Source organism: Mobula hypostoma, chromosome 9, assembly GCF_963921235.1.
Source record: "Mobula hypostoma chromosome 9, sMobHyp1.1, whole genome shotgun sequence".
Classification (NCBI taxonomy): domain Eukaryota; kingdom Metazoa; phylum Chordata; class Chondrichthyes; order Myliobatiformes; family Myliobatidae; genus Mobula; species Mobula hypostoma.
This window is the reverse complement of record NC_086105.1, coordinates 46373145-46388711: the sequence shown is the minus strand read 5'-3', so window position 1 is coordinate 46388711 and position 15567 is coordinate 46373145. Positions and strand designations below refer to the sequence as shown.

General features: G+C 44.0%; 1 protein-coding gene across 4 annotated transcripts in view; it reads left to right on the top strand.

Moving 5' to 3' along the window:
* The window catches only part of LOC134351697 (contactin-1-like), a 752292-nt gene that overhangs the window by 224020 nt on the left and 512705 nt on the right, over window positions 1–15567 (top strand). Inside the window, exon 1 of one of the 4 annotated variants that reach the window (XM_063058222.1) lies at window positions 1266–1282. The exons of the other annotated variants lie outside the window; for them this stretch is intronic. The gene's annotated coding sequence lies outside the window, so the exon portion shown is untranslated. Of the gene's footprint in view, window positions 1–1265; window positions 1283–15567 lie in introns of those variants that run through there. 4 annotated transcript variants of the gene reach the window in all.

The following is a 15567-nucleotide window of genomic DNA, read 5'->3' as shown; positions in this document are numbered from 1 at the left end:
GTTTTGTGGTGGATTTGTTAGGCGTCATGCCCTTGTTACTGGAGCAGAGACAGCGTTTGGATTATCGTATACAGTACAGACCTAAATTTTAGATTCCTATTTTCCGGTTACCCGGTATCTCCCGATTCCTTACTTCATAGCTGAGGAACAGTGCATGTAGATCTCAAAGGGGCGTGGATTGTTTTTTCCTCCGGTTTGGGATGAACTTCGCTGAATGAGAGCCTTGTACTGACGTTCGCTGAGGGTACAGGGCCGTTTTTAATGAGAATGTCAGTTGAACGAGTGGACATGCTGTTTGGCGAGTGCGTGTGTTTTGAGATTTGGTAAAGATGGATGTTGCGCTTTAGGAAGCGCTAGCTTTGGGAAATGGTCGCGTTCAAGGAGAGCTGAGACGCAGGATATAGACGGAATACCCAGCGGAGATAAAGGACGCTAAAGTTGTACTGAATCAGAACGAGCTCAGTAAAGCCATGCCCTTTTTTTCCGAGGCAGAAATAGACAACGCTGGAAACGTTCAGAAGGCGGGGCAACATCCGTGGAAAGAGAAATTGTTAACAGTTGGGCGGAAAACCTGAACTGTGCCCCTTTCCACACACAGATCAGAATGTTTTCAATTTTAAAAAACATATGTATTTCTATGGAACGAGAAATACAATTAATATTTCAGGTCAATGAACTGTAACCATCTTGCTTACATTTGCAATGCACAGAAGTTGCCTTATACAGTACCATAAAGACATAGGAGCAGAATTAGGCCATCCAGCCCGTGGAGTCTGCTCCACCATTCCATCATGGCTGACCCTGGATCCCACTCAACGCAATACACCTGCCTTGTCGCCATATCTTTTGATGTCCTGACCGATCAGTAAACTATCAACTTCCGCCTTAAGTAAACCCACATACTTGGCCTTCGCTGCAGCCTGCGGCGGCAGATCTCGCTTTTTTCAGGTGAGATCTGTGAATGATACTGCCCGTGTGAAGGCAGTGTTTTAGTTAACTGTGGTGGCCTGGAGAGAGCATTATCTGAGGCTGAACAACTTGAAGGACACTCAAAATCCAACTCTTCATGGACTGATTTTTGATGTTTCTGAGCCCATATTCGTTGGAATTCAGAAAAATGATAGGGATCTCATTGAAACCTATCAGATATTGCAAGTCCTGGACAGGATGGAAGTGAGGCGGATGTGTCCGTTGGTAGGAGAGTCGATAATCTGCAGGCACAGCCTCAGATTAAAGTGAAGTCTTTAAAACTGAGATGAAGAGGAATTTCTTATGCCACCAGGTGATACATCTGTGGAATTCATTGGCTGTGGAGGCCATATGGTTGTGTATATTTGGGGCAGAGACCAATAGGCTTTTGATTGGTAAAGAGGTCAAAGGTTGCAGGGAGAAGGTGGGAGAGTGGAGTCGTAAACAAATCACCCAATGGTGGAATGTTGGAGCAGCCTTTGTGGGCTAAATGGCCTAATTCTTCTTCTATATGTTTTAGTCTTAATAACAGAACCAATTGACAGAAAATGATTGTGATTTGTGTATAACTTAAAATTAGAGCAAATTAAACCTTTTAGAGCTGTAGACCACTGCATTGTAGAAATGGGCCTTTCAGCCCATCTAGTCCATGCCCAACTGTTATTCTGCCTAGTCCCATCAATTTGCACCTGGACCATAGCCCTTCCTACCCCTCCCATCCATGTGCTTATCCAACCTTCTCTTAAATGTTGTAATTGAACATGTATCCATTTTATTGGCAGCTTGTTCCACTCGCTCACCACTGTCTGAGTGAAGAAGTTACCTTGTCATGTTCCCCTTAAATATTTCACTTTTCACTCTGAACATAAAACCTCTAGTTCTAGTCTCATCCAACCTCAGTGTAAAAAGCCTGCTTGCATTTACCTTGTCTATGCCCCTCATAATTTTGTATACCTCTATCAAATCTCCTCTCATTCTCCTATGCTCCAGGGTAAAAAGTCTTAATTTATTTAACCGTTCTGTATAACTCAGGTCTTGAATCTTGTTAACATCCTTGTAAATTTTCCCTGTACTTTTTCTATCTTACTGATATCTTTCCTGTAGGTAAGTGACCAGAATTTGTTCACCAATGTCTTATTCAACTTCAACATAACATTCCAGTTCCTGTACCCAAAGATTTATGATGCCCAATATGCCAGTAGCTCTCTTTATGACCCTATATATCTGTGATGCCACTTCCAAGGAATTATGGATCTGTATTCATCCCTTTGTTGTACCACACTCCCAAGTGCCCTACCATTCATCGTGTAAGTCCTATCCTGTTTTGTTTCCTTCCTAGGTGCAACACCTAACACTTGTCTGCATTCAATTCCATCTGCCATATTCCAGCCCATTTTTCCAGCTGGTCCAGAGCCCACTGCAAGTTTGATAGTTTCCCTCACTTTCCACTAAGCCCCCTATTTTGATGTAATCTGCAACTTTGCTGATGTAGTTTACCATATTTTCATCCAGATCAATGATGTAGATGACAAACAACACCAGGCCCAGCTCCATTCTCTTGTGTCACAATTGGACATTTCTTTCCTAATTTGATTTTTTTCTCCATTTTACTTTAATTAGGACAAATTAAAGGATTAAAATTCAGATAAAGCGTGCTTCAAAGTGCTCTACCAGTCTTTGAATTACATTTTGTCTAAGTACTAACCTTGTAATCAGGTAAATTACTGTTGGTCTTTAGATTTCATTAGCTGATAAGATCACTGTAATGAGCTGTGCTCTATTGTTGTGCTTTATTATAAGGTGTATAAATAATTTGCATGTTCAAGGGTGGGTAGCAGGTCAGCAACTTCCTTGTCTTTAGGCTCAGTGATTCATTTCTCATAGTGCCTCTGTCTAGACTTCTTTTCCCTTTAAGTTTGTTTGTGTCAGTAAGTGTCTGTTGGATTTGGCTTGCCAGAGATCTGGTACTCAGCAAACTGAAAGTTTGTTCAGCAAAGTGTGGAGAAGACCAAAGCTCAAACACAAGGAAATCTACAGATGCTGGAATTTCAAGTAACACACATAAAAGTTGCTGGTGAATGCAGCAGGCCAGGCAGTATCTCTAGGAAGAGGTACAGTTGACATTTCGGGCCGAGACCCTTCGTCAGGACGAACTGAAAGGAGCTAGTGAGAGATTTGAAAGTGGGAGGGGGAGGAGGAGATCCAAAATGATAGGAGAAGACAGGAGGGGGAGGGATGGAGCCAAGAGCTGGACAGTTGATTGGCAAAACGGATATGAGAGGATCATGGGGCAGGAGGCCTAGGGAGAAATAAAAGGGGGAGGGGAAGGGAGGGAAAACCAGAGGATGGGCAAGGGGTATAGTGAGGGAGACAGAGGGAGAAAAAGGAGAGAGAGAAAAAGAATGTGTGTATATAAATAAATAACGGATGGGGCACAAGGGGGAGGTGGGGCATTAGTGGAAGTTTGAGAAGTCAATGTTCATGCCATCGGGTTGGAGGCTACCCAGACGGAATATAAGGTGTTGTTCCTCCAACCTGAGTGTGGCTTGATCTTTACAGTAGAGGAGGCCGTGGATAGACATATCAGAATGGGAATGGGATGTAGAGTTAAAATGTGTGGCCACTGGAAGATCCTGCTTTCTCTGGCGGACAGAGCGTAGGTGTTCAGCGAAACGATCTCCCAATCCGTGTTGGGTCTCACCAATATATAGGAGGCCACATCGGGAGCACCGGACGCAGTATATCACCCCAGCCGACTCACAGGTGAAGTGTTGCCTCACCTGGAAGGACTGTCTGGGGCCCTGAATGGTAGTAAGGGAGGAAGTGTAAGGGCATGTGTAGCACTTGTTCCGCTTACAAGGATAAGTGCCAGGAGGGAGATCGGTGGGGAGGGATGGGGGGGACGAATGGCAAGGGGGTCGTGTAGGGAATGGTCGCTGTGGAAAGCCGGTGGGGGGGGGGAGGCGCGGGAAGCTATTCTCTTCAGTCCAACTGCAATCCCTTGTACTTAAACAACACTTCCATGCATCTCCTGGACAAATATATATATATGACAATTCTTGTTGTTGCTATTGTATTTGACTTGAAAATAAATCTTTCAATATTTGTTCTATATCTGTCGGCATCGTAAGTGCATGTTGTTGTAGCCATGAATGTTCTTGCTTAGTTTAACAGCCCTAGATAGAGTGACATCCAGGAAACATAAGCATTATATTGGAGAATTCAAATCTGCAATTATTCACTCTAGTGCAAGAATATACTCAATACCCTTGTGAAAATTAATCTCACTCCACCTCCCAATTTATCTTTTTTGGGGTATTTTCAAGCTGCCATTTGTTTCTTGTTTCACAGAGTGCAGAAACAAGTTGTTTGTTCTGTAGGGCTTGGGCTAGTGACATTGTCCAATTCGTTGCACACCCTGTTCTTGCCTCACTGTTCCGCAGACTTTTTCAGTGCACTCAACACAAAGCTAAACTTCAAGTAAACATGTTATCAGCTCTTTAATAGCATGGGCTTTATCTGCTGGTTAAGTTTTCCCTCTTTACATTACATTGACAGTAAGCTTTGTGTTCAGACACTGTGTGCCCACAGTTGCCAAGTACAGAGTTCAGCCAAATGATCTGTACCTATTCTGTACAGCCGGCTACTGAGCGTGAACTGGCGTTGTGTGTACAATTGCTTCATACTTCAAGTCCCCTGCCTTACTCCACCCCCATAGCACACTTCAGAAGTCTATTTTGCTAGCTAAGCTAATTTAAATTGCCTAACCAGCACTGGGTAAGGAACAAAATTAAAACCTGCTCTATTGTGTAATCTGTTATGGCCTTTCATCTACACCTTTGTGGCAATTTTCTGTTGCATTCTGCATGATTCCCACAGCAGTTTAAATTAAAACATACCAAGCATTCTCCATTTGTCTCATTCTTTGGAAGTATAACTTTGAGTTAGTCCTGACGAAGGGTCTCGGCCTGAAACGTTGACTGTACCTCTTCCTAGAGATGCTGCCTGGTCTGCTGCGTTCACCAGCAACTTTGATGTGTGTTGCTTGAGAAGAATGCATTATTTATTGCATCAGTGAAGTAGTTTTGCTTACCTCGGATGAACAGAGTCGCTTGGATGAGTTGTGAGACCGGGGTAGTAACCACCCTCTCTGCTGTGGTATTTATTGGCAGAGCAGAGAACCCTTCTTGGAGACCAGGCCAAGTCTTAGTTCCTCGGTGAATGTCTCCAGAAAATTAATATTAGGTCTCTGCTTCATTGCTTTCATGAGACTTTATTGTGTGTGTAAATTAGCTGCTGCACTTTTCACATTGCTGGTCCGGCAGCCCCAGGTTATATAAGTGTTCTGTTCCTCTGAACTCTCTGTAAGCCGATTATTTTCCTGTAAATCAGAAAACCTCCATTTTTGATAGCTACTCATTTTGCATAGCTGCACTTACTATAATTTTATATCATTTACCATTCACATTAATACTACAAATAATCAAACTAATTGAATGTGTACCATATCCAATCATTAATGAATGAATGACTTGCTATTGATATTATCATATTGAAAAATTCTTTAAAAATGTATGGCAGAATTTCTTTACAGTTATTTGTAAAGCAGGAAGCCTCCCCTGCACTATAAAGCACCTTTCTTGCAGTAATCCTTCATGGAATATGCTGAGGTCATAAGAGGTGCATTGTACATTTGCTCAGTGTCCACTATGTGAGTTCAATCAACTCATTTCTCAACAACAGAGTCATACAGACAGCACAGAAACAGGCCTTTTGGCCCATCTAATCCATGCGAAACCATTTAAACTGCCCTCCTTGCCACTACCATCCATGTACCCATCCAAACTTCTTTGAAACGTTGAAATCGAGCTTCCATGCACCAGTTGTGCTGGAAGCTCATTCCACACTCTCATGCCTCTCTGAGTGAAGAAGTTTCCCCTCCTGTTCCCCCTTAAACTTCTCACCTTTTAACCTTAACCCATGACCTCTCGTTGTAGTCCCACCCAACCTCAGTGGAAAAAGCCTGCTTTCATTTACCCTATCTATACCCCTCATGATTTTGTACACCTCTATCAAATCTCCAGTAGTTTTAGATTCTCTAGGGTGTTGGATTACTTGTATGTTTCAATAGTTTTAGATTTTCTATTTTATCTATTCTGACCTGGACATTCTTGTTAACGAGTGGGTGACAATAAAAATGAATAACCTTTTGTTTGCAGTAAAAGTCACGATGAACTTGAATTGACATCAGAAGAGCTTACATGAGGGCTCAGTTGAAGTATTTTCATCTTCAAGGAGAAATAAAATTCTCCTGAAGAGATTGACTATTGGTCAAGTGAATAGAAGAAGCACAAGCAAGGGGTGATGCGCATAACATGCTGAAATAATATATCACACACCAACTCCTGGAGCAGCTCAAAAGGTCAGGCAGCATCCATAGAAGGGAATAAAGAGTTGATTCATGAAGGGTCTCAGCCTGAGTTCCTCCAGCATTTTGTGTGTGTAGCTCTGGTCTTCTAGCATCTGCTCTCTTCAGTTAGAATAAGTACATCTTTATAATGGGTGCGAGACACTAAGTGTGGTATTGCAGCAGAGTTGCAGAAGGAAGTAGATGAGAACTTCAGATGTCACAGAGTTCAAAGACAAAATGCTGCAGGTGCTGGAAATTTGACATTAAAATACTCGGCAGGTCAAGCAGCATCTGTGGAGAGTGAAACTGTTAACTTTGCAGATTGGAGGTGTTTCATAAGAAGAATTAGAAGTGAACACATTATTGTTTTAGGACGTATTGAAATGAAATTTAGATTTTGTTTCTTTCTCCAGGGATGCTGGCCGTTCTGCTGAAGTTTCCAGCATTGCTGTTCTGTCAGATCAGAAAGTACACTGGAGCAATGTAAAAATATTTATTTGGACTATAATTGTGTAACTATAATTAGATGAGCTGTTAGAGAAGCAATATTTCTGACATACTGGATTGTTGAAAATGCTACTCATAATCAAATACAATGGTCCAATTTTGTGCTTTAATAGTGTCAGATTGGCTCGATGCCTGTGGCACCTTGGTGGATTGAGGTCCAGTGGGGACAATGCTCAATTCCTTGGATTTTCCAGCATGTGGCCTGGACCGTCAACAGATTGAACTGACCTGTTGAAATCAAGGGAAGAAATGGCTTGGAGAAGTTGATTTTTATGTGAATAACATACATACAATTTAATATATCTTAATTAATTGAAAATAAAATTTTTACTGTGAAGTGTTTAGAAACAACATGTTATATGTATGAGGAGTGTTTGATGGCTCTGTGCCTGGACTCGTTGGAGTTTAGAAGAATAAGGGAGTATCCCATTGAAACCTATTGAATATTGAAAGGCCAAGATAGAGGATGTTTCCTATTGTGGAGGAGTCTCAGAACAGAGGGCACAGCCTCAGAATAGAAGGACATTCTTTTAGAAAAGTAGGAATTTCTTTAGCCTGAGGGTGGTGAATCTGTTGAATTCATTGCCGCAGACCTGTGGAGGCCAGGTTGTTGGGTATATTAAAGCGGAGGTTGATAGGTTCTTGATTAGTAAGGGTGTCAAAGTTTAGGGGGAGAAGGCAGGAGAATTAGGTTGAAAGGGATCATAAATCATCCATGATGGAATGGCCAGGCACACTTGATGGACTGAGTAGTCCAATTCTGCTCCTTATTGATGGTCTTATGGTATTATTTTCTGTGCTATCTGAGTATGTTTGCATGTGAATATCAACTAACCCAATAGTTTTGACCTCACTATTTGTGAAGGAAGTTCTGTTGTGGAGGGGTGGAGCAGGAGATGATGGTGGGTGTGCCTGCCTCTTTAAACTGCACTGATCAATTGGTGTTGATGTTGCAGAAGAGGGCTGCACCCAGGGTCTTCAGCAGGAAAGTGCGCATTGCTGAGCTGGAAAGTCATGGAGGAATCTCCATCTCCACCTCCTCACCCTCCGCGCTTCTTCACTGGGGATGGTGTCCTGTTTCTCTCCATTCATCCTTCTGGCATAGGACCGATCTCATCTCCACCTGAGGAACAGCCACACCCTGCCTGGGTTTGCATATTTCAGGTTGGGTTTTATGAACGGCCATGTTGTGACAAGACATCCAGACTGTGGAATCCGTGCTGTCAGTCTTAATCTGGTTCCAGCACCAGACTGCTTGCGGCCAGCTCCCCTCTGAATGTTTGAGTAATACCCATTATCTTTAATGTAGATCCTGGCTATGTATTCGCTGTTAATTGATTTTATTGTTCTGCATGATGTTTGTGATCTAATATCTAATGCTTGTTGTTTCTTTCCTTTGAGACCTTTATCTTTTTTAAATTTTAATTGAGCTTGCTGCATTAATTGTTTATGTGGTCAGCGGATCATGGAGTTATTGTTTATGTCTCATTACTGTTGTGGAAGGCTGCAACGTGCATTTTATACCAAAAAAAAGTGGTCATATTTTTTAATGTTATAACAGTGAGGTAAATAGTGCAGGTAAACACAGATTAAAGTTTCCCTTCCAATCCTGTGTGAAAAAAATAATCTTGGCATTTACTCAGTAGATGTTACAAAGCATTACATTTCTGACAAAGTAACTCGACAAAATAAAGTCCATTTGTTCCAGCAGCTTGGACACACTATTTTACAAGTACAGATTCACATTCCATCAGGTTATTATCAGAAGTTAAAATAAAACTTCAATTTTTAAAAATTTCTGCTCCGTTTTCTGTCTCTCAGTCTTGTCCCTCTTTCTACCCTTACTTTATTGTCCTTTCATTTACTACTTTAACTGATGCTGCTTATTTTTGATTGTACCATCACTTGCCCTGTTCTTCAGCACCCCATTTAGGCTGATTGTACTTTGTGGATCTCTCCATGGTTTTTACATTGCAGAACCTCATCATATATTATCAGTCTCATTCAAAAATGAACATCTTCACCGAGGACATAACCTGGGCTAGTAGAGTTTTAAGCTGACAAGCTATTCCTGTCCACATAAGGTTATAAGACATAGGAGCAGAATTAGGCCATTCAGCCCATCGAGTCTGCTCCACCATTTCATCATGACTGATCCATTTCCCTCTCAATTCCATTCTCCTGCCTTCTCTCTGTAACCTTTCATGCCCTAACTAATCAATAACGTATTAACCCCCGCCATAAATGCACCCAATAACCTGGCCTCTACAGCTGTCTGTGGCAACGAATTCCACAGATTCACAACCTTTGGCTAAAGAAATTCCTCCTCACCTCCTTTCTAAATGGATGTCCTTCAAATCTGAGGCTGGGCCTTCTGGTCCTAGACTCTGCCACAATAGGAAACACGACCTCTCCACATCCACACTTTCAACATTTGATAGGTTTCAATAAGATCTCCCTCATTCTTCTAAGTTCCAGCGAGTACAGGTCCAGAGCCATCAAATGCTCCTCATACGATAAGCCTTTCATTCCTGGAGTCATTTTCATGAGCCTCCTTTGAGCTCTGTCCAAGGTCAGCACATCCTTTCTTAGCTAAGGGGCTCAAAACTGCTGACAGTACTCCAAGTGAGGCCTTACCTGTGCCTGATAAAGTCTTAGCATTACATCTTGTTTTTATATTCTAGTCCTCTCAAAGTGAATGCTAGCATTGCATTTGCTGTCCATAAGACCATAAGACCATAAGACCATAAGACAAAGGAGCAGAAGTCGGCCATTCGGCCCATCGAGTCTGCTCCACCATTTTATCACGAGCTGATCCATTTTCCCATTTAGTCCCACTCACCGGCCTTCTCACCATAACCTTTGATACCCTGGTTACTCAGATACCTATCAATCTCTGCCTTAAGTACACCCAATGACTTGGCCTCCACTGCTGCCCGTGGCAACAAATTCCATAGATTCACTACCCTCTGACTAAAAAAATTCCTTTGCATTTCTGTTCTGAAAGGGCGCCCTTCAATCCTTAAGTCATGCCCTCTCGTACTAGACTCCCCCGTCATGGGAAACAACTTTGCCACATCCACTCTCTCCATGCCTTTCAACATTCGAAATGTTTCTATGAGGTCTCCCCTCAGTCTTCTAAACTCCAAGGAATACAGTCCAAGAGCGGACAAACGTTCCTCATATGTTAACCCTCTCATTCCCGGAATCATTCCAGTGAATCTTCTCTGTACCCTCTCCAATGTCAGCACATCCTTTCTTAAATAAGGAGACCAAAACTGCCCACAATACTCCAAGTGAGGTCTCACCAGTGCCTTAGAGCCTCAACATCACATCCCTGCTCCTATACTCTATTCTTCTAGAAATGAATGCCAACATTGCATTCGCCTTCTTCACCACCGACTCAACCTGGAGGTTAACCTTAAGGGTATCCTGTACGAGGACTCCCAAGTCCTGTTGCATCTCAGAACTTAGAATTTTTTCCCCATTTAAATAATAGTCTGCCCGTTTATTTCTTCTGCCAAAGTGCATAACCATACATTTTCCGACATTGTATTTCATTTGCCACTTCTTTGCCCATTCTTCCAATCTATCCAAGTCTCTCTGCAGACTCTCCGTTTCCTCAGCACTACCGGCCCCTCCAGCTATCTTTGTATTGTCAGCAAACTTAGCCACAAAGCCATCTGTTCCATAATCCAAATTGTTGATGTACAAGGTAAAAAGAAGCGGCCCCAACACGGACCCCTGTGGAACACCACGGGTAACCGGCAGCCAACCAGAATAGGATCCCTTTATTCCCACTCTCTGTTTCCTGCCAATCAGCCAACGCTCTATCCATGTGTGTAACTTCCCCGTAATTCCATGGGCTCGTATCTTGTTAAGTAGCCTCATGTGTGACACCTTGTCAAAGGTCTTCTGAAAATCAAAATATACAACATCCACTGCATCTCCCTTGTCTAGCCTACTTGTAATTTCCTCAAAAAATTGTAATAGGTTTGTGAGACAGGATTTCCTTTAAGGAATCCATGCTGAGTTCTGCCTATCTTGTCATATGCCTCCAGGTACTCTGTAACCTCATCCTTGACAATCGACTCCAACAACTTCCCAACCACCGATGTCAAGCTAACGGGTCTGTAATTTCCTTTTTGCTTTCTTGCCCCCTTCTTAAATAGCGGAGTGACATTTGCAATCTTCCTGTCCTCCGGAACCATGCCAGAATCTGTCGACTTTTGAAAGATCATCGCTAATGCCTCCGCAATCTCTACAGCTACTTCCTTCAGAACACGAGGGTGCATTCCATCTGGTCCGGGAGATTTATCTACCTTTAGACTACTCAGCTTCCTGAGTACTATCTCTGTTGTAATTGTGACTGCGCACACTTCTCTTCCCTGCCACCCTTGAGTGTCCGGTATACTGCTGATGTCTTCCTCAGTGAAGACTGATGCAAAATACTCGTTCAGTTCCTCCGCCATCTCCATATCTCCCATTACAATTTCTCCAGCACCATTTTCTGTTGGTCCTATATCTACTCTCACCTGTCTTTTACTCTTTACTTGAAAAAGCTTTCAGTATCCTCTTTGATATTATTTGCTAGTTTCCTTTCATAGTTAGTCTTTTCCCTCTTAATGACCTTCTTAGTTTCCTTTTGTAAGGTTTTAAAAACTTCCCAATCCTCTGTCTTCCCACTAATTTTTGCTTCCTTGTATGCCCTCTCCTTTGCTTCAACTTTGGCTTTGACTTCTCTTGTCAACCACAGTTGCATCCTTTTTCCATTCGAAAATTTCTTCTTTTTTGGAATATACCTGTTTTGCACCTTCCTCACTTCTCGCATAAACTCCAGCCACTGCTGCTGTGCCGTCTTTCCTGCCAGTGTCCCTTTCCAGTCAACTTTGGCCAGTTCCTCTCTCATGCCACTGTAATTTGCTTTACTCCACTGAAATACCGACACATCAGATTTCGGCTTCTCTTTTTCTAATTTCCCAGTGAACTCAATCATGTTATGATCACTGCCTCCGAAGGGTTCCTTCACCTCAACCTCTCTAATCACCTCCGGTTCATTACACAATACCCAATCCAGTACAGCCGATCCCGTAGTGGGCTCAACAACAAGCTGTTCTAAAAAGCCATCTCACAGACATTCTACAAATTCTCTCTCTTGAGATCCAGTGCCGACCTGATTTTCCCAATCCACTCGCATGTTAAAATCCCCCACAATTATCATAACACTGCCCTTCTGACAAGCCTTTTCTATTTCCTGTTGTAATTTGTAGTCCACATCACTGCAGCTGTTTGGAGGCCTATAAATAACTGCCATCAGGGTCCTTTTACCCCTGCGATTTCTTAGCTCAACCCATAAAGGTGCTGCACCTTCCGATCCTATATCACCTCTTTCTAATGATTTAATATAATTTCTTACCAATAAAGCCATGCCTCCCCCTCTGCCTACCTTCCTATCCTTCCGATACACCGTGTATCCTTGGACGTTTGGCTCCCAGAGACATGCATCCTTTATCCACGTCTCAGTGATGGCCACAATATCATACCTGCCAATCTGTAGCTGTACGACAAGATCATCCACCTTATTCCTTATGCTGCGTGCATTTAAGTATAACACCTTAAGACCAGTATTTGGTACTTTTCGCTTTGATTTCACTGCAACTTTATTGCACTGCAACTCATCCCAATGGCTACAAATTTGCCCCATCACCTGCCTGTCTTTCCTGACATCTTTACTGCTCACTATGTTAGATTTATTTCTGTTTTCCCCTTCCTCCGCTCTATCATTCCGGTTCCCATTCCCCTGCCAAATTAGTTTAAACCTTCCCTAACAGCTCTATTAAACTTTCCCGCCAGGATACTGGTCCCCTTTGGGTTCAGGTGTAACCTGTCCATTTTGAACAGGTCATACTTCCCCCAGAAGAGATCCCAATTATCCAAGAATCTGAAGCCCTGCCCCCTGCACCAGACTCTCAGCCACGCATTCATCTGCCTGATCCTACTATTCTTGCCCTCGCTAGCACGTTGCACAGGTAGCAAGCTCGTGATTACTACCCTGGAGGTCCTGCTTCTCAGCTTCCTTCCTAACTCCCAGAAATCTCTCTTCAGGACCTCCTCCTTTGTCCTATCTATGTCATTGGTACCAACATGTACCAAGTCAACTGGCTGCTCACCCTCCCCCATCAGAATATTCTGGACCCGATCCGAGACATCCCATACCCTGGCACCTGGGAGGCAACACACCATGCGGGTATCTCCATCAGGCTCACAGAATCTCCTGACTATGGAATCCCCTATGACTACCGCATTCCTCTTCTCCCTCCTTCTCTCCTGCACAACAGTGTCAGGCTCAGTGCCAGAGACCCGGTCACAGTGGGTGTCCCCTGTCAGGTCATCCCCCTCAACAGCATCTAGAACAAGATATTTGTTGCTGAGGGGGACAACCACAGGTGTGCTCTCCACTATCCGGGCATTTTCCTTCCCTCTCTTGACAGTGACCCAGTTTTCTGACCCCTGTAGCCTAGGGATGACTACCTCCCTGTAGCTCCTGTCTATCACCTCTTCACTTTCCCTAATAAGCAGTAGGTCATCAAGCTGCAGCTCCAGATCCCTAACACGGTCTCTGAGGAGCTGCAACTCGGTGCACCTGGCGCAGATGTGGCCATCAGGGAGGCTGGAGGTCACCCAGGATTCCCACATCTGACACCCTGAACAAAGCACTAACCCTGCAGGCATGCTGTCTAATTCTATAGGAACGAAACAGGAAAAATAAGTATACTCACCCACTTACCTTGCCAAACAAACAAACTTTTTAAACCATTAGCTTGTTACCGTGTCCTGTCTGTCTGGGACGATTCGTGTAAGGTGGAGGGGAGAAAAAAAAGAGTTGGTGCTTCGCTCTCGCCTCTTTCCGTTTACCGCCGAAGCCCGTTGAAGTGTCGCCTCACCTGGAAGGATCGTCTCCACCGCATCTGCTCTCAGGATGAGGCTTTTCATTCCAGGACGAGGGAGATGTCTTCCTTTTTTAAAGAAAGGGGCTTACCTTCCTCCACCATCAGCTCTGCTCTCAAATGCATCTCCCCCATTTCACGCACATCTGCTCTCTCTCCATCTTCCTGCCACCCCACTAGGAATAGGGTTCCCCTGGTCCTCACCTACCACCCCACCAGCCTCCGGGTCCAACATATTATTCTCCGTAACTTCCGCCACCTCCAACGGGACCCCACCACTAAGCACATCTTTCCCTCCCCCCCTGCTTTCCCCAGGGACCGCTCCCTACACGACTCCCTTGTCCATTCGTCCCCCCCATCCCTCCCCACTGATCTCCCTCCTGGCACTTATCCTTGTAAGCGGAACAAGTGCTACACATGCCCTACACTTCCTCCCTTACCACCATTCAGGGCCCCAAACAGTCCTTCCAGGTGAGGTGACACTTCACCTGTTAGTCGGCTGGGGTGATATACTGCGTCCGGTGCTCCCGATGTGGCCTCCTCCTATATATTGGCGAGACCCGACGCAGGCTGGGAGACTGCTTTGCTGAACACCTACGTTCTGTCCGCCAGAGAAAGCAGGATATCCCAGTGGCCATACATTTTAATTCCACATCCCATTCCCATTCTGATATGTCTATCCACGGCCTCCTCTACTGTAAAGATGAAGCCACACTTATATAAGGAACAACACCTTATATTCCGTCTGGGCAGCCTCCAACCTGATGGCATGAACATTGACTTCTCAAACTTCCGCTAATGCCCCACCTCCCCCTTGTACCCCATCCGTTATTTATTTATATACACACATTCTTTCTCTCACTCTCCTTTTTCTCCCTCTGTCCCTCTGACTGTACCCCTTGCCCATCCTCTGGGGTTCCTCCCCCCTCCCCCTTTTCCTTCTCCCTGGGCCTCCTGTCCCATGATCCTCTCATATCCCTTTTGCCAATCAACTGTCCAGCTCTTGGCACCATCCCTCCCCTTCCTGTCTTCTCCTATCATTTGGATCTCCCCCTCCCCCTCCCACTTTCAAACCTCTTACTAGATCTTCCTTCCGTTAGTCCTGATGAAGGGTCTCGGCCCGAAACGTCGACTATACCTCTTCCTAGAGATGCTGCCTGGCCTGCTGTGTTCACCAGCAACTTTGATGTGTGTTGAGAGAACAGAGCTAGCTATCTCAGCAGTGGATCATAATTGATTATGTGACTGAAAAGAAAGATGGGAGTTTATTAGTTACAAAATCAGAGGTGTCTCCTTATGCATTGTTTCATAATACCTTGTATCTGCGGACCATGCGACACCAGTTTTCATGAATGCACAGTGAGTGAGAACGTTGTTTCAGATGCCATAATAGGTCTTGAGAGTCGTTTTTGTTATTCACATTTAAGCATTGTGGTGTGCAGCAGTTTAGTGCTGCTGCTTCAAACCCCGCTGATCTGGCTTTGATCCTGACCTCTGATGCTGTCTGTGTGGAGTTTGCATGTTTTCCCTGTGACATGCAGGTGCTCCATTTTCCTCCCACATCCCTGTGATATGATGGTTGATTAACTGTCTGTTGCAAAATGCCCCAAATGTCAGTTAACAGCAAGATAATCAGAAGGGAGATGATGACATTGGAAAGAGAATAAGGTGTAGTGATGCAGGGAAATAAGGAGAGAAGGGCTGGAACTGATGGGTTTGTTCTAATGGGTGCTG